The sequence below is a fragment of the Bos indicus x Bos taurus genome, chromosome 13 (genome assembly GCF_003369695.1).
Source record: "Bos indicus x Bos taurus breed Angus x Brahman F1 hybrid chromosome 13, Bos_hybrid_MaternalHap_v2.0, whole genome shotgun sequence".
Taxonomy (NCBI): Eukaryota; Metazoa; Chordata; class Mammalia; order Artiodactyla; family Bovidae; genus Bos; species Bos indicus x Bos taurus.
In genome coordinates, this window is record NC_040088.1 from 45,782,933 (window position 1) to 45,807,432 (window position 24,500).

Here is a 24,500-nt window from a genome sequence, read left to right on the forward strand (position 1 = left end):
TTTCAACCTCTAGAACCATGAAAAATAAGTGTCTGTTGGTTAACCCACCGAGTCTGGTATTTTATTACAACAGCCTGTGCTAATCAAGACAAAAGTTAGACTTTTAAAAAATACATATTGATTTATAAATAAATAAAAGGGTTCCTTTTTTGATAGTGAAAGTATTTTTAAATTGTTACTATTTTGGTACTTTTTAAAAAATTAGTAAACTTTATTATTTAGAGAGGTTTTAGGCAAACAGAGTGGAAAGTTCAGAGGGCTCCATGTATCCCCACTCACACCACACACATGTACAACTTCCCCAACTATTAACAATCGGCAGAACATTTCTTATAATCAGGGTGTTACTCTTTAAGAGAGGGTCATATAGACCCTCCAATATGCATCTACTACCTCTTGTATTATTTTTCATTCTCTAAGTTGAGCCTGACTCGCGACTCTCATTGCCAGCCTCCTCTGTCCTCCACTATCTCCTGGAATTTGCTTAAATTCATGTCCACTAAGTCAGTGATGTTATCTAACCATTTCATTTTCTGCTGTCCCCATCTCCTTTTTCCTTCAATATTTCCCAGAATCAGGGTCTTGTACTTCTTGTACACAAAATTAATTAGGCTCATTTTAGGTGTACAAATTTGGGTTTCAAAAGACCAACTCCACCACCTATTTTGCTCTTCAACCTAAATATTGATTAAGCCAACCAGCTCATAAGATCAAGCAAAGTTGAAAGGCAATAGCACTGCATAAATTTATCTTCAAAATGGCAAAGAATCTGATCACTGTCTGTTCAGCACCGCCTGGGACTCTGCTGCTGTTCTTCTGTTGCAGGAAATGAGACGTCTCCTTCTAGGCACAAGGTGCTCTGTGGAAATACATGTATGTTTTCCTTTCATAGAAGGAAATAATCCTTCTATGATCCAATAGCACAGCCCAAGAACCCAGCTTTTTATTTCTTGTAGCCTTTTAGGACAGCTTCCTGCATTCTTCTTCAACTGCTAACTGTAATCTTATTTAGAGTAAAGCTGGGTGTGTTGGTTTGCTAGGGTTGCTTCCCAGCTGGCTCAGTAGTAAAGAATCCGCCTGCCAATGCAGGAGACACAAGAGACACAGGTTTGATCCCTGGATCGGGAAGATGCCCTGAAGTAGAAAATGGCAACCCACTTCAGTATTCTTGCCTGGAAAATCCTGTGGACAAAGGAGCTTGGCAGTTTACAGTCCATAGGGTCGCAAAGAGTTGGACATTACCCAGCATATATGCACATATGCCATAACAAAATACCATGGGTTGGGGTGTCTTAATAACAGAATTTAATTTCCTGCCATTCTGGAAGTCAGAAGTCTGAGGTCAGGGTGGTGGCAGAGTTGGTTTCTTCTAAGGTCTTCCTCCTTGGTTCGTAGATGGCTGTTCATAGATTCCTTCTACATAGTCTTATATCTGGGTGTGTCTGTGTCCTAATGGCCTCCATTTATAAGGACACTATTCATATGGGAGTAGGGCCCATCCCAATGACCTCATTTTAACTTAAGTAGAACTTTGAAGACCTTATCTTTAAATAAGAGTTATATTCCGATAAACTGGAGTTTGGACTGCTTCATTAGATTCTGCTGCTGTTGTTGTTTAAGTCACTAAGTTGTATAGGACTCTGGCCCCATGGACTATAGTCGTCCAGCCTCTGTCCATAGGATTTTCCAGGCAAGAATACTGTAGTGGGTTGTTATTTCCTTCTCCAGGAGATCTTCCTGACCCAAGGAGTGGAACCTGGGTTAACTGCATTGTGGGCAGATTCTTTACCAAGGAACCATTAGATTTTGGCAGGACACAGTTTAGCCCATAACACAGGCACATGTTGTGGCCTGTGTGGGGGAGAGTGGGGGGTAGTGGAGAGGCTGCTGAGCCTCCCCTCGTTTCCCTAGGCCTCCTTAAGCCTTCCAGGCCTCCCCACAGGGTGTCTTGAGAAACACTGGGTGGCTACAGACAGGAATTTTACCTACAAGGAGCTGTGGGTTTGGTGCCTGGCTACCATGGAACATGCTTCCCTTGTGGCTCAGCTGGTAAAGAATCCACCAGCAATGCAGGAGACCTGGGTTCGATCCCTGGGTTGGGAAGATTCCCTGGAGAAGGGAAAGGCTACCCACTGCAGTATTCTGGCCTAGTGAATTCCATGAACTGTATAGTTCATTGGGTCACAAAGAGTCCAACGCGACTGAATGACTTTCACTTTCACTCTACCATGGCTTGCCCAACTATGGCTGCTAGTGGTACTGCTGCTCCTGAAGCTCCTGGTTCTTGGAGAATTGAGGTCTTCTTGCTCCGGTGAAGGGAGTGGCTACCCACTCCAGCATTCTTGCCAGGAGAATCCCAAGGACAGAGGAGCCTGGTGGGCTACAGTCCATGGGGTCACTAAGAGTCAGTCATGACTGAGCAACTAACACTTTCACTCTTTCACTTCCAGTAAGTATGGAGATTCCTAATCCACTTGTTAAAAAATATCCACCCACGTTTGCTTCTATGCCTGAGGAGCAAATCACAGTGGACACAAAAGGATAACCCTCCTCCTCTTGGCCTGTTACTTCTTCTGGGTCATTTGTATCACAGGAGTCCATTTCCCACTTCAGCATGTGCAAGCGCACATGTACACACACACACACACACACACTCTGTGACATAAATACGTTACCAAGTGTAAAATAGCTAGCTAGTGGGAAGCTGCTATATAGCACAGGGAGCTCAGCTCAGGTGTTCTGTGATGACCTAGCTGGGTAGAGTGGAGTAGGGAAGGGCGGTCCAAGAGGGAGGGGATATATACATATGTAAAGCTGATTCACTTTGTCCTACAAGAGAAACTAACACAGCATTGTAAAGCAATTATACTGCAATAGAAAAAAACATTCTGAACCTGAAAATCCTTGAAATGCCCTTCTTGACCCCCTTTCTGCTGTGGTTTACTCTCCAGTTCATCACCCTTTCTTGGCTACCCTCCCAAACACTCCCACACATCAATTGCTATTTTGGTTTGCTGACCTTGCCCACTGGACCACGTCACGGTTTTAATTTTATACGTCAACTTGGCTACGTTAAGGTGCTCGGATATTTGGTCAAACACTAGTCTAGATGCTGCTGTGAGAGTATATTTTAAATGTGATTCACACTTAAATCAGTAGACTTTGAGTAAAGTGTATTACTCTCCATAATGTGGGTGGGCCTCGTCCAATCAGTTGAAAGTTTTAAAAGCAAAGACTGAGGTCTCGTGAAGAAGAGGAAATTCTGCCTCCAGGGTGCCTTCAGACTCAAGATTGCACCATCAACTCTTGCTGGAACTTCCAGCCTGCCATCCTGCCCTTCAGATTTAAGACTGTGAGCCCCCTGCATCCCCACAGTCACGTGAGCCAATGCCTTAAGATAAATCTCTGTCTCTTTACATATGCAGCCTGTTGGCTCTGTTTCTCTGGAGAACACTGACATATACACTATGTACATGACCTCTCCAGCAAGGTGGGGACAAAGGCTGGGAGTGCTAGGAAGTGAGGCCAGGACGAGTCTGCAATCCAGGAAGTAGAACAGGTGGGCTTAAAGACACTGCAAACTCCTATTGAATTTTTGACAAAACCAGGATTTATATGTTAACATCTGAGATATGGCTGAAGGGTAATATTCAAAGCATTGCAGCAACTGTTACATTTTTCTCCCTTCAAATGCATCTTAGTGGCTTTTCTTTTTTAAGCCTAAACTCCGGGAATGGTATTTAGTACATTTCTTATAAAGCATCTGACACATCCTAGGTGTTAAAGAAAAGGTTAATTTCCTTTAAAAAAAAATATTCTGTGCAGAGAGCTTGCTCTCCAGTGCATGGAGGCTGCACTTAATTTTCCCATTTATCTTCAACATTCTTCCTCCTGCCTTTGAAGCTCTTTCATTTAACATTAGCATTTGATTAACCTTTTATTCAAGAGACGTCTGGGTTTTGTTATACACTATTATCCTGATTCTGGCTTGTTTTTATTTCAGATAATTTTTGAGTAGCCGCATGTGCCAGGTAGTGAGGTCTTCTTTTATTGCTAATTTTTGGCAGCGGGGCTCCAGCAAGCACGGTTCCCTCATTATGCAAAGCTTGTTCACAGTGGAGAAAACAGGAATGATGGAGTGGAGATTTTTTTGGGAACAAAGTCTCGACCATCTTTGCTTATATGTATGCGTTTTCTGCAGGGTTTGAAAATTATATTTTCTATCAATTAAAATTTATATAAAATATAATTTAACTGAAAAGACCAATGATAAATCTGCAGCTGCTGTCATATGGGAATATTTGCAGCAGTTCCTATGGGTTCTGGTAGTAAGATTATTTTTCAAGTGTCCTCTGAGGACCCAGTGCTGAGCTTCAGGTGGGTCTGTGATGTGCTTGAGCCTGGATGATGGACACCACAGCCTGACTTCCAGATCGGGAAGAAGGAAAATTCCACTCCTAATTCTTTCATTGTAATGATGGGTCATAGCTGCCAGGGACCAAAGAGGTCCAGCATTTGCGCCAGGCTTTGGAACTTCCCCAAAGTGTTGGTCTGAAAGGTTACTCTTCTCATGGGTCCACTCTGTCCACTCTTTCTGAAGGGGGAGCTCAGAACACAGTCTCCTCAAGAATTCAGCCCTGTGGACAGACTTAGAGCTTGCGTGAGCCTGCTCTTTCCCATGAGGAAATGACAGGGAAAAGGCAGAGGATGTAATTCCTGGAATGAAGAATCAAATGGCCTTGGTAGCAATTAGGAAATGGCTCAGGGAAAACTGAGAAACGCTTTCATGGATAGGATGAAAACTATTGCCAATAAGAGCATGCTGGACCTTATAGTTAGCCAAGTATGAGGGGCAGTCTCAGGAGATTAGAGTCAGTCCTGTTAGCTAAGAAGTAGTCAGAGGCCAAGACTGGTATCACAGAAAACCTGCATGCTATTCTTACTCCTTGACTTGCTGGTTCCACAAACCTCAGTCTCTGTCTAGTGGGAACAATGTTCCCAAAGTGGGGACAATGATACCTCCTGGCTCATCTCACACAGTGCTCAGGGAGATGAAGAGCTCTGTAAACTCCTAAACTCACCGAGATGGTGATGTGGCTGGGGGTAGAGCTAATACTATGGAACGCCCAAGAGAGGTAGGACTACGTGGCTGCTTCATGGATACTCCGTGAATGTAGCATGGATGCACCATGGATATACATGGATGCCTGCCAAAGATCTAAATACCAACTGAGAACACCAGAGGAGCCATACTCACTGGAGATGGGAGATGTGGGTTCTAGCTATGGAACTAGCAATGGCAAACTGGATCATCTCAGGAAAGTCACGAAATTTCTCTGAGGCTCATTTTGTTCATTTGTGCCCATAAAGAAAGACTTGCATAGAACTAAAGTAGATTAGTAATTTCTCAGCCTGCTGATCCTGGTCCGGGTATAGCTGCTAATTTAATTTAGGGAGCGGTAGCAGCTGGAACGGAGAAGGCAATGGCAACCCACCCCAGTACTTTTGCCTGGAAAATCCCATGGACGGAGGATCCTGGAGGGCTAGAGTCCATGGGGTCGCACAGAGTTGGACACAACTGAAGCAACTTAGCACAGTATGCACAGCAGCTGGAAGAGCTACACCTGAAATCTAATTGTCTTCTGCCTTTTTCCTTAGTGTGACAAGATCACTATAGACTTCGTTCTTCAGCCCAAGAAACTGAAGGCTTAAACACCTGTCAAAAATTGCTCATCCTTAAAATCATACAGTGGTCATCCTCTGGCTTGGTAGAGAAATAGAAATTAGGCTTGATCTCATGCCTAGGTACTCAATGTGAGGCATCTCTTCCTTTGGTCAAGTAGTGACTGTGCTCATTGAACTGGCCAGTTTCTTCTGGAGATTCCAGGGCTGTTTCTGAGTGTAACCATCATGATGGGAGTGGGGTGGTAAAATGAAATCCAAATGCAATCTCCATTTACCCTGCAAATACTAGACATTATTCCCTACCTCCTTGAAAGCTCCTTAAGGATTCACTCATTCTAAGCTCCCTTACCTGTGAATATCTTTTTTAAAATTATAGGTCCTCTACAGAGTTTATTCTCCAATTATTCTTTAGTCTCTTTATCTATGTATCTGTATCTCTGTATCTATCTATACATGCATTCATACATTTTTCTATTGTAGCATCTTTTCCTTTCCTGTTTGACTGTAGCATCTTGAGTGATGAGATCAGGTTCCCACCCAGTTGCTCAGTGGGGCAAGACCCACAAAAGACACTATTGGCAAGTGGTGGATCAGTTAACAGGGATGATGGAGTCAAAGCTCCCACACTTAGATTTGACTCCCTAAAGGGGTTTCCCTGTTCTAACCATCCTTCAGGCAAGGCCATGAACAGTGAAGAAAAAATTTCCCTAAGAATAGGGAGAAATAAGTAACCTGGGATGTGAATAATATTCAAGTCATGGTAGCTTATCTGTATCTACGAGACTCACACAAATTAATTTTCTCCAGCCTGTGGGATAAAGAGGAAAAAGGCAAAAGGTCTTACTTCATTAAAACAAACAAACAAACAAAAACTGGCATGACACTTTTTCACAGCATGTATGCCCTTTCAGAGGAAATATTTCCTCTAATGAGTCTCTTTTGCTGGTCCATTCATTATTAGACCCTTCTTAGGAAAAAAAAATTTTTTTTCCTTTAATTAATGTGGCTGTTCTCTAGGCCTCCTTTGGAGATTTTCTTTTTATCCTGAGCTACATAAAAAAAGATGAGGCGGAGGTATTATCTGGTGTGCACTTATCTGCATTTGATTCAACAACGGGGCACATCCCTCTTTCTTTCCTTGAGCAAGCTTGCCATATCCTGGAGATTATATTTGGGCCAAAGGCAAGCAAGCCAAGGGAAGAAATCAATGTTCCATATTTAATGTCACTTAGGAATCAGCACAAATACCAATCTGAGAGCCACTTCCTTCCCGCCTCCTTCGAGTTCTTAAGTATTATAGGATGATAGATAAATAGATAAATAAATAATTTTTAAAAACCCTTAACTACATTGGAAAATAAGAAAATATTCCCTTCCCTTGATAGAGCATATACCATGGGAAATTTCTGAAAGATGAAGCCAAAGTAATAAAGAATATTACAGGGCAGGAGAGTACTGTTATGGGCTGTGCACACAACACAGGGAAGCTCAGAGTTCAAGAACAGATACAGGGATAGGGAAGTTCATCCAAGGACAGTAGTCAAGTGGTTGATTTGGGGCATCATAATAATAACAGTCAAGCAGGATCATGGAGAATTTGCCTACAATTCCCAGAGAAAGCCTCTGTCCATAGGCAGGAACAGTATATGTGGGAGTCAGGTAAGAGTGGCAGGGCAAGGTTCAAGGTTCAGAGACATTTCAATATTCAAAAAACTAAGATCATGGCATCTGGTCCCATCACTTCATGGCAAATAGATGGGGAAACAATGACAGATTTATTTTTTGGGGCTCCAAAATCACTGCAGATGGTGACTGCAGCCGTAAAATTAAAAGACTCTTGCTTCTTGTAAGAAAAGCTATGTTCAGGATGGGGAACACATGTATACCTGTGGCGGATTCATTTTGATATTTGGCAAAACTAATACAATTATGTAAAGTTTAAAAATAAAATAAAATTAAAAAAAAAAGAAAAGCTATGACCAACCTAGAAAGCATATTAAAAAGCAAAGACATTACTTTGCCAACAAAGGTCCATCTAGTCCAAGCTATGGTTTTTTCCAGTGGTCATGTATGTATGTGAAAGTTGAACTATAAAGAAAGCTGAGCACCGAAGAACCGATGGTTTTGAACTGTGGTGTAGGAGAAGACTCTTGAGAGTCCCTTGGACTGCAAGGAGATCCAACCAGTCCTTCCTAAAGCAAATCAATCCTGAATATTCATTGGAAGGACTGATGCTGAAGCTGCAGCTCCAATACTTTGGTGACCTGATGCGAAGAAGTGACTCCTTGGAAAAGACCCTGATGCCGGGAAAGATTGAAGGCAGGAGGAGAAGGGGACAACCGAGGATGAGATGGCTGGATAGCATCACCGACTTGATGGACACGAGTTTAAGCGAGCTCTGGGAGTTGGTGATGGACAGGGAAGCCTGGAGTGCTGCAGTCCATGGGGTTGGGAAGAGTGGGACATGACTGAGTGACTGAACTGAACTGAACTGAAGAAAAGGTATTTAAATACCCTGCTTGGCCAACAGACGCAGTAGGCATTGGGATTCACAGCGACCTGCAGGAAGTAGCTGATTTAAAACTGCGTATATGATAAAGACTGTCCAAAGATAAGAAGCCATCCCAGCCATGTTAAGTGGGCAGATGAATTAGAACAAAGAGGAACATTGCATAGGGTCACTTACATGCCTGGACCAGCTGCCCCACCTGGAAGAATAACAAACTAGATGGGAAGTCTTTGAGACGTTCTCAGCATCATGGTGGGGACGCAGCTACAGCAAAGGCTGGAACTAGTTTTATAAAAGCACCCAAGTCTGGGATTCTGACCTTACTAAGGTTTTCCTCCAAGGGGACATGTGCACCTGACTTCAAAGTTCATTGGCTTTTCTTCTGGCCTTCCCTCATCATCAGGGCCCAGGGAAGTGTCTAGACAAGAAGGGTACTCCAGGAGGACTGACATTGGGTGTAGATCTATTGCAGGCTGGGGAGATGTCTAATTCCATTGCACAGTTAGGAGGATAAAGAGGTTTTCCCCAAAGTCTGCCTAGCAGATGGGTCATCAACATGGTGGTCAATCAGCTGCAGGGGTTGGACCCAAATCAGGAGGCTTGATGGTGAGCTTCACCAGGGCCACTTCACATTCAAGTGAAATGGTTTAAAAAGGCTATAAAGAAAGTCTCCGGGGAAGACAGAGAGAAGGCAAAGGTGGCAGAATATCGGAGTTGACTCCAAGTAGCGTTTGCATCACTTGCTAGGTGTGAGCAAGTTAAAGTTCAGCGTGTAGAGAGGAATAATCTGGCCAGATTACTTAGAAGCAAATGAGAAAACAGTTGATTTTTGCAGGAGACACAAGGTCTCCCAACTGTTGACTTGGGAGTTTATTTGCTATGCCTTACTTACAACTATTTGGATGACTAGACAGCCTCACGGACATGGAGAAGGGCAATTATTTAGTTATATTTTTCACCTTAAATACCTGACACTAAGTGTACCTTATTATCACCTCCTGAAGGGAGGAATGAATAAATGAAGAATCCTCTGTTTGTCTTGGATAGATCTAAGATGTTGGAGTATTTCCCCAACCAAAGGATTCTGGAGCAAAGTCATCTACTTATTATATATGCTCCACAACATTCAGGCGTGGGTCCCCTGTGACTTTTATGACTCATTACTCTATTCTATTGCTCACGATGCTGGGTGTAGCGGGTGTGGTGTTCAGCCTAATGGACAGCGGTAACAGGTGATATGCTGGGGACATCAGAGACCAAGTATCTCAACAGCTGGGGTGTGAGTTCATTGCAAAATGGGATAAAGTTAAATGGGGACAAACAAGAAAAAAGGAGGGGAAATGAGGACACGTTGTAATGAGTAAGGCCACCAGCGAACTTCCTTCGGGTGACTCCGAGGGTGAGAGGAAGGCTCTGTCATACTTTCTGAAACACAAAGGACCCACGTCCACTTCCTGTAGGATGAAGCCTCACTCTCAGTCCAGGGCCAAAATACAGCTCTGACCCATTAGTTCTGTTTCTGGCGGCTACCCCAAAGAAGCAACAGTGGGTGTGCACATAACGGCATAAAACACATAGTGAAAAGTCTAAAACAAATTTAAAAAAGGAGGAAATCCTGTCATGTGCTACAACATGGGTGAATCTTGAGGACATTACGTAAGAGAAATAAGCCACTTACAGAAGAACAAAGGCTGCCCGATTCCACTCATAGGAGGCATCTAAAGTAGCCAGACTCATAGAAGCAGAAAGTCAAATGGTGGTGGTCAGAGGCTTGGGGAAGAGGGAAAGGAGAGTTGCTGTTCTGTGAGAGTTTAAGCCACACAATACGAAAACATTATAGAGATCTGCTCACAGTTACTGGCACTGTACTGCACACCTAAATGTTTGTTAATAGGGTCAACTTCATGTGACGTGTTATTTGCCACATACAGAATGTATCACTGATGTAGCTGAATTGAGAAGCTGGAACTCAAGTGAGCGCTGAGGGAGAGCCAAGAAGATGAAGCTGACTCACACTGTGGCATCCCAGGAAGATTCCACAATCATAGGCACCGGCTATGTCAATGGTGAGGGGAGGGATTGAAAGTCTGCATGAAGAACGACTGGGGTTACTCTTCTGGTTATTGAACCAGAAAGTTTCCATATTGGAGATAACAAACATATAAAGAGTTGGGAAGAGGTGTCATGTTAAAAGTGGGGATTCACTAAAATGATCTCATCACTGTACCATAACATCCCCTTTCCATGACCAGACCCCAGAGTGCAAGCAGCAAGATGCTGCTCTCCAGGCTGGATGTAGGTGTATGCCTCTTTGGGAAACTGGTATGATCAAGAGATGGGACCTGTAGTTCTTTGGGAGTTACTCCTCACAAATGGCTGTTGTCTCCACTAGGGCACGTAGAGGTTCAAATCAATTTTTAAAAATGAATGGACAGTTAAAGATAATCAGGCATTTGAAAAAGTAATCTAAAAGTTTAAGCAAATATATACTAAGTAAAACCATAAAATAGTGAATTCAGGGGAAAGAGAAAATGCAGGGTATAGAACAAAAGTTTAAAAGAACTAGGAGGAAAACTCTACAGGGAATAGAAGTCTCATCAATGAAACAAGAGCATGATGCCATACAAAAGGAACAGGAAGAAATCTTGCTTAAAAAAAATAATGTGTGAATATAGATATATACACACAACATGGGCTTCCCAGGTGGCGCTAGTGTGGTAAAGAACCTGCCTGCCAGTGCAGAAGACGAGGGTTTGATGCCTGGGTTGGGAAGATCCCCTGGAGGAGGAAATGGCAACCCACTCCAACATTCTTGCCTGGAGATCCCATGGACAGAGGAACTTGGTGGGCTACAGTCCATGGGGTTGCAAAAGAATCAGACACAGCTTAACAAACAACAACAACATATATATCCATATACATGTTATCTATATGCATACATGCATGATAAGTTGCTTCAGTTACATGTATGTATGCATACAGATAACATATATATGGATATATTTGTTGTTGGTATTTAGTTAAGTCGTGTCTGATTCTTTTGCAACCCCATGGACTGTAGCCCACCAGGCTCCTCTGTCCATGAGATTCCCAGGCAGGAATACTGGAGTGAGTTGGCATTTCCTTCTCCAGGGGATCTTCCCAACCCAGGGATCTAACCTGCATCTTCTGCATTGGCAGCTGGATTCTTTACCACTGAACCACCAGGGAAGCCCAGGTGGATATATGGACACACAAATCTTCTCAAAAAGTAGAACAAAAAGACAAAGAATATGGAAAGGAAACAAGGAAAAATAACAAAACTATAAAGATTAATCCTATAATTTGCTCAGCAGCTAACTGATAGGTCTCCAGAAAACAGAGAAAGAAATTATTAAAATAATAATATCATTATCATAATAATACATAACATCAGTAGCAATAATAATCTCACAACATCTCACTCTATCCCGGGTCTGTCCCTCAGTCATTCAGTTATCAAACTGACTGTCAAGGTATCCTGGTGGTTATGTTTAAGTAATTTTTGTTTTATTTAATAAGGCCCCAAATCACATGAGTAGTGATGCTGGCAATTTGAATAAGCCAAGGAGAAGCCACGAAGTGCTTCCCTTAAGTGAAAAGATGAAAGCTATATACTTAATAAAGAAAGAAAAAAATCATATGCAGTTGCTAGGATTTCCAGTAAGAACAAATCTTCTATCTAAGAAACTGTGAAGAAAAAAAAAAAATCTGTGCTGGTTTTGCTGTGGCACCTCAAACTATAAAGGTTATGCCCAGAGTGACTGATAAAAGCTTTGTTAAGATAGAAAAGGCATTGAATTTGTACAGTAAGATCTTTTGAGTAAGATAGAGAAGAGAGGCCACTTAACTTTTATTAAAGTACATTGTTATAATTATTCTGTTTTATTATTGTTAATTTACTGTGCCTAATAAACTTTATCATAGGTATGTATGTATAGGAAAAAACATAGTATCTGTAGGATTTGGTACTATCTGTGGTTTCTGGCATCTACTAAGGATGTTGGATTGTATTCCCCAGGTATAATGGGGACTGTGGTATTCAAAGACTGGAATACAAACGTGTGTGTGTGTGTGTGTGTGTGTATGTTGAATCTGAAGAAGTTAAATTCTCATCCTCCATAGAAGAAAGCCAATAGACTACATCTGAGATGAAACAGCACATTCCAGCATACATAGATTATTTTAAAATATGGAGTTAACACAGGAACAGCTAAGCATTGATGAATAATGCCTCTGAGGGGCTGAGACTTGGTAGAGGTGGGGCAAAACATTGCCATCGATAATGTTAGGGCTTGCATTTAATTTTTAAAACTGTATTGTTTTGGCAAAATTACAGGGAAAACAAAATCACCTACTCAACTAAATGTGTTCATGACGTATGTATAAAATTGTTAAAGGACAACAGTGAATAAAAGAGCTAAAACAGGTAATTTTCAGAAATCAGTATCAGTCACTTTGTAATTATATACTACAGAATGAAATATTGCTAATCACAGCTATCATCTTTTGATCACAAATTAGCACCATCTCATCATATGCTCACACCAACCCTTGAGATAGGTGCTGTTAATATTAACCAAATTTCATAGAGGAGCTTATGAGAGGCTAAACAACTTATGTGAATTTATGCAGCTGGAAAATGAACTAGTGGACCTGTGATTAAAATCTGAACCTACCGAAGTTCCTAAACTTGGCCACGAGTCTACATTCCAGACAGACTAGGAGGATACAGGAATTTCTAGAATGGCCAGAACTCTAGATTCACCCTCTATTCCAGACCAAGCATCCCAGCAGAGGGCAAATTTCTTTGTACTTCAAAGAGCATTCAAATCCAATGTAATTTGCTATTTGATAAGGCACTGGTTTGCATTAAAAAAAAATAATTTTGACATTCTTTTAAGCTCACTTCCTACACGTTTTTCATCAAGTTATTTTTAGATTTTTCAGCATGAAACTTAAAATGCTACCCTGAATCTCTGTGAACAATATCAACATCTCCCATCTTTCATCTCTGATTGCCACAGGAACACACAAAATGAGCAGGGTGTTCATTCATCATATCACAGATGGGGTATGAGGACCACGAAGCCAAGCGGCTTTCTGTAGCCCAAGACGACAATGACAGAGTTGTGGTCAGAACTCACGGCTCCTGATCCTCTGTGCACCACTCTCCCCACAACACGTACAGCCCCTCACGTGGCCGCCACTGATGCCTCTGCCCCGAAAGGGCCATTTTGCTTTTGTCTCACGCCAAAGTTCATGCCTTGGAGAAGCCCACCTCTCTGAAATCTTTTTCAGATTCACTGATTTCTTAAACTTGAATATACCTGAACAAGGAACGGACTCTTTTATAAAGAAAATCATTTCTCCTTGGCTTCTCCATTTTGACATGTTATTTAAAATATGCACAAAGTAGAATTTGGTAGCAACTCCTAAGGCTTATAGCTCCTACATACCTGTGAAACTAACACTAGTTTACAAGTAATATACAAACAGCACCACAAGTACAATAATACCCAATGAAATACCATTAACTAAAAGACCCTTTGGATAAGATATAGACCCCTGGGGTGTAGTGGCTCTGACTGTCCGTCCACCGTAACATGCTCCACACCTGATTCAGTTCTCCACATTTCATATTTAGCCTGAATGGTGAGAAAATTGACTATTACTGTATGATAAATGCTCCAAGAGTTAATGTCTTGAGTCAATTGTCTTATTTGGGTCAAGATTTTGTGGGTCAGAAGTTCAGAAGAGACCTGTCTCTGGGTAGCAGCAGATGGTGTGGCCGCTGGGGCTGAAAGGACCACTTCCAAAAGCTTCTTCATTCCTACGGCTGTATCTGGATTCACTTTGGCTATCCTTTTCTCCTCATGGTGTCTCAGCCTCCCTTCAGAACAGAGTATTCTCAGGATAGTCACACTTTCTACATGGAGTTGGCTTCCAACAGTCAAGAGTGGAAGCTACTCTTAAGGGCTTCATCATAAATGTAAGAATTGGCATAGCATCCCTCTTGTCACATTCTACTGCACAAAGTCACAAGCCTCCTCAGATTTACAGGATGGAGAAACGGGACTCCACTTGTTGATGGAGAAGGGCCAAGTCATGTTGCAGAAGAGCACATGTGATGAGAGAGATTGTTCTTGACATCTTAGCAAAATGTAAGTTCCCCAGTTTGGCACAAATGCCCCATCCTTTCTCATTAACCAGGGACTACATGGTACTAATTGCTGCCAATATAATTATGAATGTGAGTGCTGAGCTTATAAAAGAGCCTCTGTCCCAAGGAGTCCCCCATAAAGTTAGAGCATGCTTTTATTTGTATTTTTATTACTGTTTTGAGTAAAAAATGTACCATATAAGGGCATTTCTACTGTGCCCATGTCCAGTTTTTCTCTCCTTCAGGAGAATGTGGGTGCTGTATCCATCTCAGCTTCTTCAAACTGAGTCACACACAGTGTCTCCTTCTGGCCCATAGGTGATGAGGAGATATGATATGTGTCCTTCTCAAGACAAAGCATTTAAGAGTGGGTTGATTTCATCATGCTTCCTCTTCCCCTTCCTCTTCCATATTAGAGCAGAGGCATCTCAAGATGCTGGAATCTTCAACAGCATCAGTTGCTGAAAGATTATGTGAATCAAAGCCACCATGGACCCATGCTGGACATGCAGTATGAAGGAACAGTAAACATTTGTACATCAAACTGTTGGAACTTAGGGGCAACATGATCCAGCTTATCTTAACTAATATTTTTATTATTCATAACATTCTGGTAGGAAATGTGAGAGTCCCAACATAATACACTTTCAGGAACATTGTTCTAATTCACACTAAAATTTTTCATGGAGTAGAGGCAAGCAAGGAGAATAAATGGAGAATTAAGAGGGAGAAAACACAAAAGTAGTAGATGGTAATGTTAGCTTTTCTGCTCTGGCAAAAGTCATTGTTATTTGTGAAACTAATATGTATTTTTAAAGATGAAGTCACCCTCATAGCTTTGAAATGCTTGAGCATTCATTTGTAGCCATTTGCACTTGCATTGTGATTCCATGATAGAGATGACAAATTGAGACAATTTATTTCAGATATTTGGACTTTCATTGTTATTTAATGCTACGGATGGTAAAATAGAAGCAATTAGTAAGGGTTAAGTGACTTGCCCATGTTGCATGACTAAGTAGGAGATGAGTTTTTTTTTAATGCTCTGAAGAAGTCAAATGACAAGTTATATTTTAGCCATGGAGAATATGACCCTTGGCCAAGTTATTTTTTTTCTGAAATGGTTTAACTTACTCATTAAAAAGGAATCACTGTATTAAGTTTTAGAAGAATCTGATTTGGTCTACACTTGAGTGCCACCTGGTATACTCTCATGATTAGCATTGATGATTACTCATTGATTTTGGTTTTTTGATTAAAAATTTTCATGATTAAACATCAACCATTTGCAGATGTGTGGACAAATTATCAACTGAATTCAAATTACCTCTAAAGACCAGATTGCAAACTGGTTGGTCTGGTGATTTTGGTCATGTGAACAGCTGAATTAGATTGCTCCCTGGGAAAGAAACTGATTGCTCAGAGAGCAGTGTACACAAACAAATCAACTAGATTCAAAGTGATGCTGTTAAGCTATATAAACCCAGTCTTCAAATAGCCTCCCTGGCAAGACCCTGTTTTTCATTTAACCTGAATGATGTTTGTGGGTTGTGGGTACTTTATAATTTCCTTTCAATATGAAGTCAGTGTGAGATATTCCGTGGAGTTTATATTAATAGATTTATATCATCCTGGACAAAGGCTTTTGAGCTTTGTCTTTTTTTTTTTTTTCTGTTCTATTCAACCTTTTTATTAAGAACTGGTTGAGGATATTGATGTTGATCAAAATCGGACAGGAAGTTCTGTGGGAAGGAATGACAGGAAGGTGGGAAAGATACTGAATCAGGATCCAAGACAAACTTAACAGGTCATAATAAACTGAAATACGAATAAGATGAAAAGATAAAATATAAATAAGATGAAAAGTTCAAAAATTAAACCTAAGTCTTTGCTTTAGGACCAATACACCAATCTTCCAAGGATGGATTGATTTGAAGCACATCCGAGAAGACACTAGAAGTTCTGACTAGTTGAAAGGTCAGTATTAGTCAACATAAGATCCGTGACCTCTAAAGAAGGATAAAGTGATCCAATGGTGTGTTCATAGAACAGCCTTCAAAGTATGAGGAATGAGACTCCAGGGCTACTCTGACATCAGATCATAGCTGGATTGTGTGTTTAGTTCTCAATGTTCAGAGAGGTGGGATGAGGAAGGACAGGAAGTCAAACCAAATTAAAGTGTCTTCAAGAACCAGGAATGTTTATTCTGAAGCAGGTCCAGAGTCATAATAAGTATATTCAAATGTTTAAAGTGTTCTCACATGGAGGAAGAGATCATTTAGCCCCGGAAAGCAGAACCTGGATGTGTCCCAATGCATTGGGATTGCCTTAAGGAAGAATTTTTTTTTTAAGCTTTCATTTTCCTGGGAGATTTTTTTTTTTTTTGGGGGGGGGGGCGGGCGGTGCTGCATCTGGTCTTCATTGCAGTACATAGGATCTTCATTGCAGTGCCTGGGCTCTATCATTGCCCCATGGCATGTGGGATCTGACCAGGGATCAAACATGTATCCCCACCTAGGAAGGCAGATTCCTAACCACTGGACTACCAGGGAAATCCCAAGGAAGAACTTTTATGTGGACCACCTTTGCAAACTGTGAGGTCAGTGAGGGGTTGGAGAGGTTGGGGAAGCTTGCATAGCGGTGACTTGTCCAATACTGAGTCATCCTGTTTGGGGAAGTTGAAGAGGAGGGATTGAAAAATGGAGCCCCATGGACAAATTTGCTCTGCTGACTTATTTTTTCATGTGTTAAGAATCCTTGACTAAGCCACTGATATATTTAAGAAGCACAAAGATTTTGTACTAAGGTTGGCATTTTCTGATTTTCTTGAAACATTGGCATATCTGGTAGTCATGGATCTCCATTTTTGTGAGATAACAACCATCTGAGGAAGCTGTTCTGCTTCCTCCTATGAAAGGATTATGCTCCCTGGTTCTCCACACTCCCCCCCACTCCCTGTTGTGTCCCCACCTAGAGGCAGAAGAAGTGATCATGTGTCCACTTGCTTGAGTTACTGCTCTGCTTACACCCAACCCATCTCAACTGGTGACTTATTTGCCTAGCCTCTCAAGGCCTTCTGTTTGTTATCCTGATCTGATTGACTGTGTTGGAGAATAGAATTTAGTTAGAAATCACTGGTTTTCAAACTTTTTTTTTTAGTTGAAATAACAATACTTCTGCTCGTTGCCACCCAGTTTGACAAATGAAATCTCACACCAAATCCACAGATGTAGAGAAGGGACTTGCAGACACAGTGGGGAAAGGAGAGAGTGGGATGAATGGAGAAAGTAGCATCGACATATATACACTATCATGTGTAAAACAGATCACTAGTGGGAAGCTGCTGTGTAACACAGGGAGCCCAACCTGGTGCTCTGTGATGACCTAGAAGGGTGAGACGGGGGAGGAGAGGGAGGTCCAAGAGGGAAGGGATGTATGTATAATTATGGATGATTTCTATTGTTGTACAGCAGAAACCAACATAACATTGTAAAGCAATTTTCCTCCAATTAAAAAATGAATTAAAAAAAAAAAACAGGAGGAAAATCTATTATCTTTGAAGTGAATGAAAAGCCTCTATCTCATCATCTCTTGTTTCCCTTGAGGCAAGAAATGGAATTTTAGGGCTCTGATGACCTGGTTTGAACAACACATGATGTGAAATTTTCTTCTAAAAGCTGGGGATACTAACATAAGCAGTAGTTCTTCCAAACACTTTGCAGTAGCAGTCCCCAACTTTTTGGCACCAGGGACCGGTTTCACGGAAGATAATCCTTCCACGGACTGGAGAGAGGGAAGGTTTCAGGATGATTCAAGCACATGACACTTATTGGGCACTTTATTTCTATTATTATTACATCAGCTCCACCTCAGATCATCAGGCCTTAGGTCTTGGAGACTGGGGACCCCTGCTTTATAGTAGTCATTTAAAGAAAATTCCCATTTCTCATATGAAAATAAAGATATGCAAAGGAAGGATCACAAACTAGCAGGAAATCTGGGTTTTGGTTCTGGCTTCACATCAACCAGGGCTCAGATGGTGAAGAATCTGCCTTCAATGTGGGAGACCTGGGTTCGATCCCTGGGTCTGGAAGATCCCCTGGAGAAGGGAATGACTACCCTTGCTTGGAGAATCCCATGGACAGAGGAGCCTGGTGGGTTACAGTCCATGAGGTCGCAAAGAGTCAGAAGTGACTGAGCGATTAATACTTTCACTACTTGCACATCAACCAGATGGAGGAACCTCAGATATAAACATCAGAAGGGACCTTCGAAGGCTAACCAGTCTACACTCCTCACTTCGTAGACAAGGAACTGAAGACAGGGGGATAAAATGATTTGACAAGGAAACATGGCTAATTATTATCAGAGCTGGTGTCAGAACCCAAGAATGACCTTGGGTGGCACACCCTCCATCATGCTCCTTTTGCTCCTCCCTTGGCAGTTCTTTGATTCTGTTTACACACAATCGATTTGTGAACCACTCTGGTTTTGGAGAAGGAAATGGCAACCCACTCCAGTATTCTTGCCTGGAGAATTCTACGGACAGAGGAGCCTGGCAGGCTACAGTCCCTGGGGTCACAAAGAGTTGGGCACGACTCCTGTTCTCTGGGAGGGCTTTCCCCTGTCATTTCTCCGAGGTGTCCTTACAAACTGACATCCATTAAGCAGTCCTTTATATGAGGGGGCCTGCTCTGCTTTTTCAAGGGGAATGGAAAGCAGAAAATTGTTTTGTCTTACCTGTTTTCTCTCAGGCAATTAGCTCTTTATTGCTGACTGGGACACACTTGCCGTAGAAAAGATGGGAAACACAATATTTTCAGTACAGATAATGGGAAACCAATTGGATAATCTCTAGCAATTGGACTGTTATTCAGAAGTGAATCTCTTTGTCCAGCTGCTTCAGTCATTTCCTCTACTCCACTCACAAGGGTTTGAAGCTACTGGAAATGGTAGGAATTCATTTCCTCTCATTTTTCTAAATTCCTTTGACTTGGACTGAAGAGCACAAGCTTGCTTATGGATGAAGATGTGATCACAAACACGTCAATGGACATCATAAAAGCAAAATGGCTAAACCAGTTTCAAAATACTCCAAGAGAGTTTCAGAATGGGTTGTTTTTTTTTTTAAACCTTTCTTAGGCTTATCCATGAATCATGATCTTAGGAAAACCCATAGCCAGATAGACATACTTATTTTAACCATTTGTTTGTGTCATCATGAAGGAGCACAGAGAACCTCCTTCAACTAAGCATTGAATACAGCTCACTCTGGAGCAGTGGTTTCCAGAGTGAGGAAACCGCTCAGATCTGTCTACCTTCTAGACAGATTTTTATGTCTTAACAGGGAATTATTTTAAGAACTCTACCTTTCTGAAATACATGAAAATGTGATCAAGGCAGAATCAACAGAGCTTGGATTTTGCATTTCTGAATTGGTGATTAAGGTTCTTACCTGTGGGTCTACAGTCCAACTTGATCTGTCTCATAGCTTTTATAGTTTCTTAAAATTAAAAAGACGGAGAAGGCAATGGTAACCCACTCCAGTACTCTTGCCTGGAAAATCCCATGGACAGAGGAGCCTGGTAGGCTGCAGTTCATTGGGTCGCTGAGTCCAACACGACTGAGGGACTTCACTTTCACTTTTCACTTTCATGCATTGGAGAAGGAAATGGCAACCCACTCCAGTGTTCTTGCCTGGAGAATCCCAGAGCCTGGTGGGCTGCCGTCTATGGGGTCGCACAGAGTCGGACACGACTGAAGTGACTTAGCAGCAGCAGCAGCAGCAAAATTAAAAATAAGTGCCCAACTCAGATGTCCCTCTTGCCATGTCAAACAGAGGCTATTTCTGGGTAACTCCTCCTAGTAACTCACAGAACTGGCGTGGCTCTGAGATATTGCCTTGTTGGCCTTGAGATTTTAGATTGGTTCTTATCCATTCTGAGTCAAATGTGACTCCCTGCTTAAAAATACACAATCCATCCCAGATACAGCAGTGTCCGGTTGAGTTAAAATTCATGCCACCATTTTTATTTCATAATCTCATGCATGTGCCATGAATTTCAATACTCTTTCATAAAAAATAGGTTAGAGATGGAAAAACTGAAGAAACTCATATTTCATTGGTATTTCTAGGTGGTTTTAGCAAGAAATAATTATAGGGAATTATATACAAATATAATTATATCTTGATACTCTGGTAAAAGTGAATGAGTAGGACACATTGACTACATGGGTCTTTGCTTGACCTCTGACCCTTTTTCTTTGGTATCTGTCACTTCTCTATTTCCTCTGCTGGCTCCCAGTCATCTTCCAGATTTCTAACTTTCATTAATAGAATGCCCCGGGCTCAGTCCCACACAAATTATCTTCTCTATTTGCACTCATTTCTCAGATAATTTCAACTTGTCTCATGGCATTGAACGCTATTAGTAGATGGTGGCTCCCAAATTATGTCATCAACTCCAACCTCAATCCTAAACTTTTAAATGTACTTGCTTATTTTACTTGGATGCTCCAAGCAACTCTCAGATGTTAACATGCTTAAAACTTGTCTCTTGATTCCCTACCCACTCCCAATCAATGTGCTTTTCCTCCCATCTGTCCATCTACATAAAAGTCTATCTACTCTGTGCCCGAGTAACTCAGGCCAACTGCCTTAGTTACCCTGGCGTTCTCTGTTCCTCTCCCATTCCTGATCTAATCCATCAACAAAGTGAAGTTGCTCAGTCGTGTTTGACTCTTTTTGCGATCCCATGGACTGTAGCCTACCAGGTTCCTCAGTGCATGGAATTTTCCAGGCAAGAGTACTGGAGTGGGTTGCCATTTCCTTCTCCAATGAATCAGCAAATATGAAGACTCTACCTTCACGAAACATCCCTACATCAGACTTGTTTCTTACCACCTTGACCAGCTTCTACCCTGGTTTAAGCTGCCATCCTCTCCCCACCATCATTCTTGAAAGATGACATCACCTTGCACTGATCTCCTAATTTCCATTGTGCAGCCCCATGCCTACCTCATAGTCTATCATTCATCCCAAAGTAGAGCAATCCCATCTCATTCATTCAGTCAGTCGATTCAGTCCTTATCCTGACCTATAATGTCTTATGTGATCTTGCTTCCTTGCTGACTTCATTTCTTTTCCTGTTCTCCTCGGCACACATCTTCCCAGTCTTACTGGCATCCTTGTTGTTCACAGAACACATCAAACACGCCCTGGATGGGAGGCAGGTCAGGGGAAATTCACCTTAAAAACACTGAAGATTTTGCTGGGAAGTCCTAAAAGTTTGCCAGCTCGCCTTCTGAGAGTTATCATCTTGTGAATTACTAAGATGATACAAAAGCACTTTCTTCTTTCCATGTTGCTTTTCTCTGCCTTAGAACCTCTTAGAAAGAAAGTTACGCCTCCCCAGAAGTCTACCAGAATGGTGTCTTCCAGTGTTCTTCTTTCTCTTTTGGCCGTGAGGCAGTGTCAGCATAAGTGATCATTTAAAATAAGCTCACAACATCTAGAAAAAGCCTGACTTACTCCTTAGCAGCTTTCCCTGTGCCTTTCTGAATCCATAGTAAACACAGCTCCCCTGTTCCCCACAAAGAGTTAATTATAGCTCTCTCAGCAGCTCTTTGCGGCAGGAAGCCAGGTACATCTGCAGCGCCCAGAGGAGACACAGAAAGTGCTCCCTGCTGAATCGTGAAGCCAGCAGATTAGGGCAGATTCAGTTTCCCTTGGGTTAGAACATCACTAAAGGTGGCTCTCTTTTGCTTCCTCCCCCAACACATTGTTCCTTCTCCAGATGCTCTCATCACTCTCAAAAATGTGCACCCCATGAAGGTTTATACTTGCTGAGCCTATCTCTTAACGAGGGGTCTAGAAAATGAATTTGGTCACTAGTTGGGAAGCTAAGTCAGTATCTGCTCCATGTGGGTTTCTCAGGCTCACCCTTTGGGCTCCAAGTGTGGTCAAAGTTGCATGTCTACAGATTTACTTTTCCCTCTGAGCTCATGCAGTCCTGGGAGGAGGGCAGTGAGGGAAGCTGGGCTGCCTAGAGAAAGCTGCCAACCCTAGAGGCATGCCAACATTGCCAGAAAGGCAAGGCTTAGGGCAGAATGTTGGTCCCCATGGTCTCCAGACCCTGGTGTCACTCTCATGACTATGTGATATATCTCATGGTAAAAGGGACTTTGGGGATGGAATTAAGGTGACTAATCTGCTAAAATGTAGAGAGGGGGATTATGTTAGGTTATCTGGGTGGGTCCAATGGAGTCCCAGAAGCCTGAAGCAGAAGAGAAGCAGAGGGATGTGAAGACAAGAAGGATCAGATGTGTGTTGTTGATCTGAGAATGAAGGAGTCACGGGAGAAGACACTGCAACCCCGTTCTCAGAAACATCTTTTATACACTCAACTCCCCGCCTCAGAGTCTGTTTCCACAGAATGCAAGCTAAAGCCCGATCTTTGTTTACTCTTTTGTAGAGAAATCCCGCCGTAGGGACAGAGCTCTGAAGTAGGTAACATGTAAACTATGCATGGTCAAAATGAACTTCGGACATTTCTTAGGAAAGTTAGAAATCAATATACTGCGTCTCAATGCATCACAAATGTGTAGAATTTCCTTCCACAAGGAACCCAATCCTGTCTCATTGTTCACACAGCAGATGAACAAGCTAGCTTGTACTTAGGAAATATTTTGCATCAGAAGTATTATCTTTATCATTATCTTTTAATTTATTTTTAACTGAGGATAATTGCTTTACAATGTTGTGTTGGTTTCTGCCATACAACAACAGGAACCAGCCATAGATATACATGTGTTTCTCTCCCTCTTGAACCTGCATCCCATCTCCTATCCCTTTCCACCTCCTAGGTTGTTGCAGAGCATCACATTGAGCTTCCTGTGTTATGTGGCAACTTTCCATTAGCTATCTCTTTTACATATGGTAACGTACATGTTTCCATGTTACTATCTCAATTTGTCCCACCCTCTCCTGCCCCTGCTGTGTCCATAAGTCTGTTCTCTATGTCTGCGGCTCTATTCCTGTCCTGCAAATAGGTTCATCAGTATCATTTTTCTCGATTCCATATATATGTATTAATATACAACATTTGTTTTTCTCTTTCTGACTTAAGAAGTATTATCTATAAATGCTAAAGGCTCTCACCCAGAAAGGTGAATCGCTCCCACTATGACCTGGGAGGGAAGGATGTGGGCTGCATCCTCAGATGACTCTGCTTATTCTGGCCCCTGGAGGGCACACATGGGTTAAGCAGACTCCTGAGCAGAAGTGCCCACTTTGTTGTTATTTCCCTTCCTTTTTCACATTTCCATTTATAACTCAAGCGTTGAATTCACATAAATCACATAAGCTGATGATATATCTTCATAGTTTCCCATTACACTACTTTTGATTGAGGGAATCCAATTACTCGTGAGTGAGAACGAGTTCTTAAAGAATCACAAGTTCATAAGCAGTATCAATCCTCATTTAGCTTGCTATCTAAATCATCTCTGGTATTGAGAGGCGTCATCAGTTTTATGATTTCTTCCCCATCAATCATGACTGTGTGACCCCAGAGAAGTCACCCTCTTAGGTTTATTTTATCTCAATGATATTTTAAAGCTGGAAGGCAGAGTGTTGAATCAATGTTTCCTATGGAATCTTCCTGTTCTACAATTCTCTTTGTGCAGAGGACCAGGGAAATTATGAAATCTAAGTCAGAGACACAGCAGCACCATGCAGTGTGGGGACCCCTCACAAACCACGGGATGGTCAGTACGTCATGAGCCTCCCTAAGCCCCTGTTTCCTCGCCTGTAGACTCAGGATCCAATGCCACTTAATGCACAGGAGATCTCTGAGGATTAATGAGATGATGCCTGCTAATCCTTAGCATGGGCTGGACAGCAGGATTTGTAGCGAGAGATCATCAGCCACTGCCGACAGCTTCTTCCATGAAGCATCTCCATTTCTACCTCTGCTTGGGGACTCTCTCCCGCATTCTGAGGCTCATGCACAGGATGTACCAGGGGTTTAACATTCAGATCAGCTCAGAAACAGACAGCTCGGAAACAAGAGACACCAGAAAGGGCAACTGTCTTTCTGGTGGGACAGCTCTGAAGCGTGCCCG

General features: G+C 42.0%; 1 protein-coding gene across 1 annotated transcript in view; it reads right to left on the minus strand.

Moving 5' to 3' along the window:
• PCSK2 (proprotein convertase subtilisin/kexin type 2) overlaps positions 1 to 24,500 on the minus strand; it is a 240,593-nt gene that overhangs the window by 177,966 nt on the left and 38,127 nt on the right. The gene's annotated exons all lie outside the window — the stretch shown is intronic.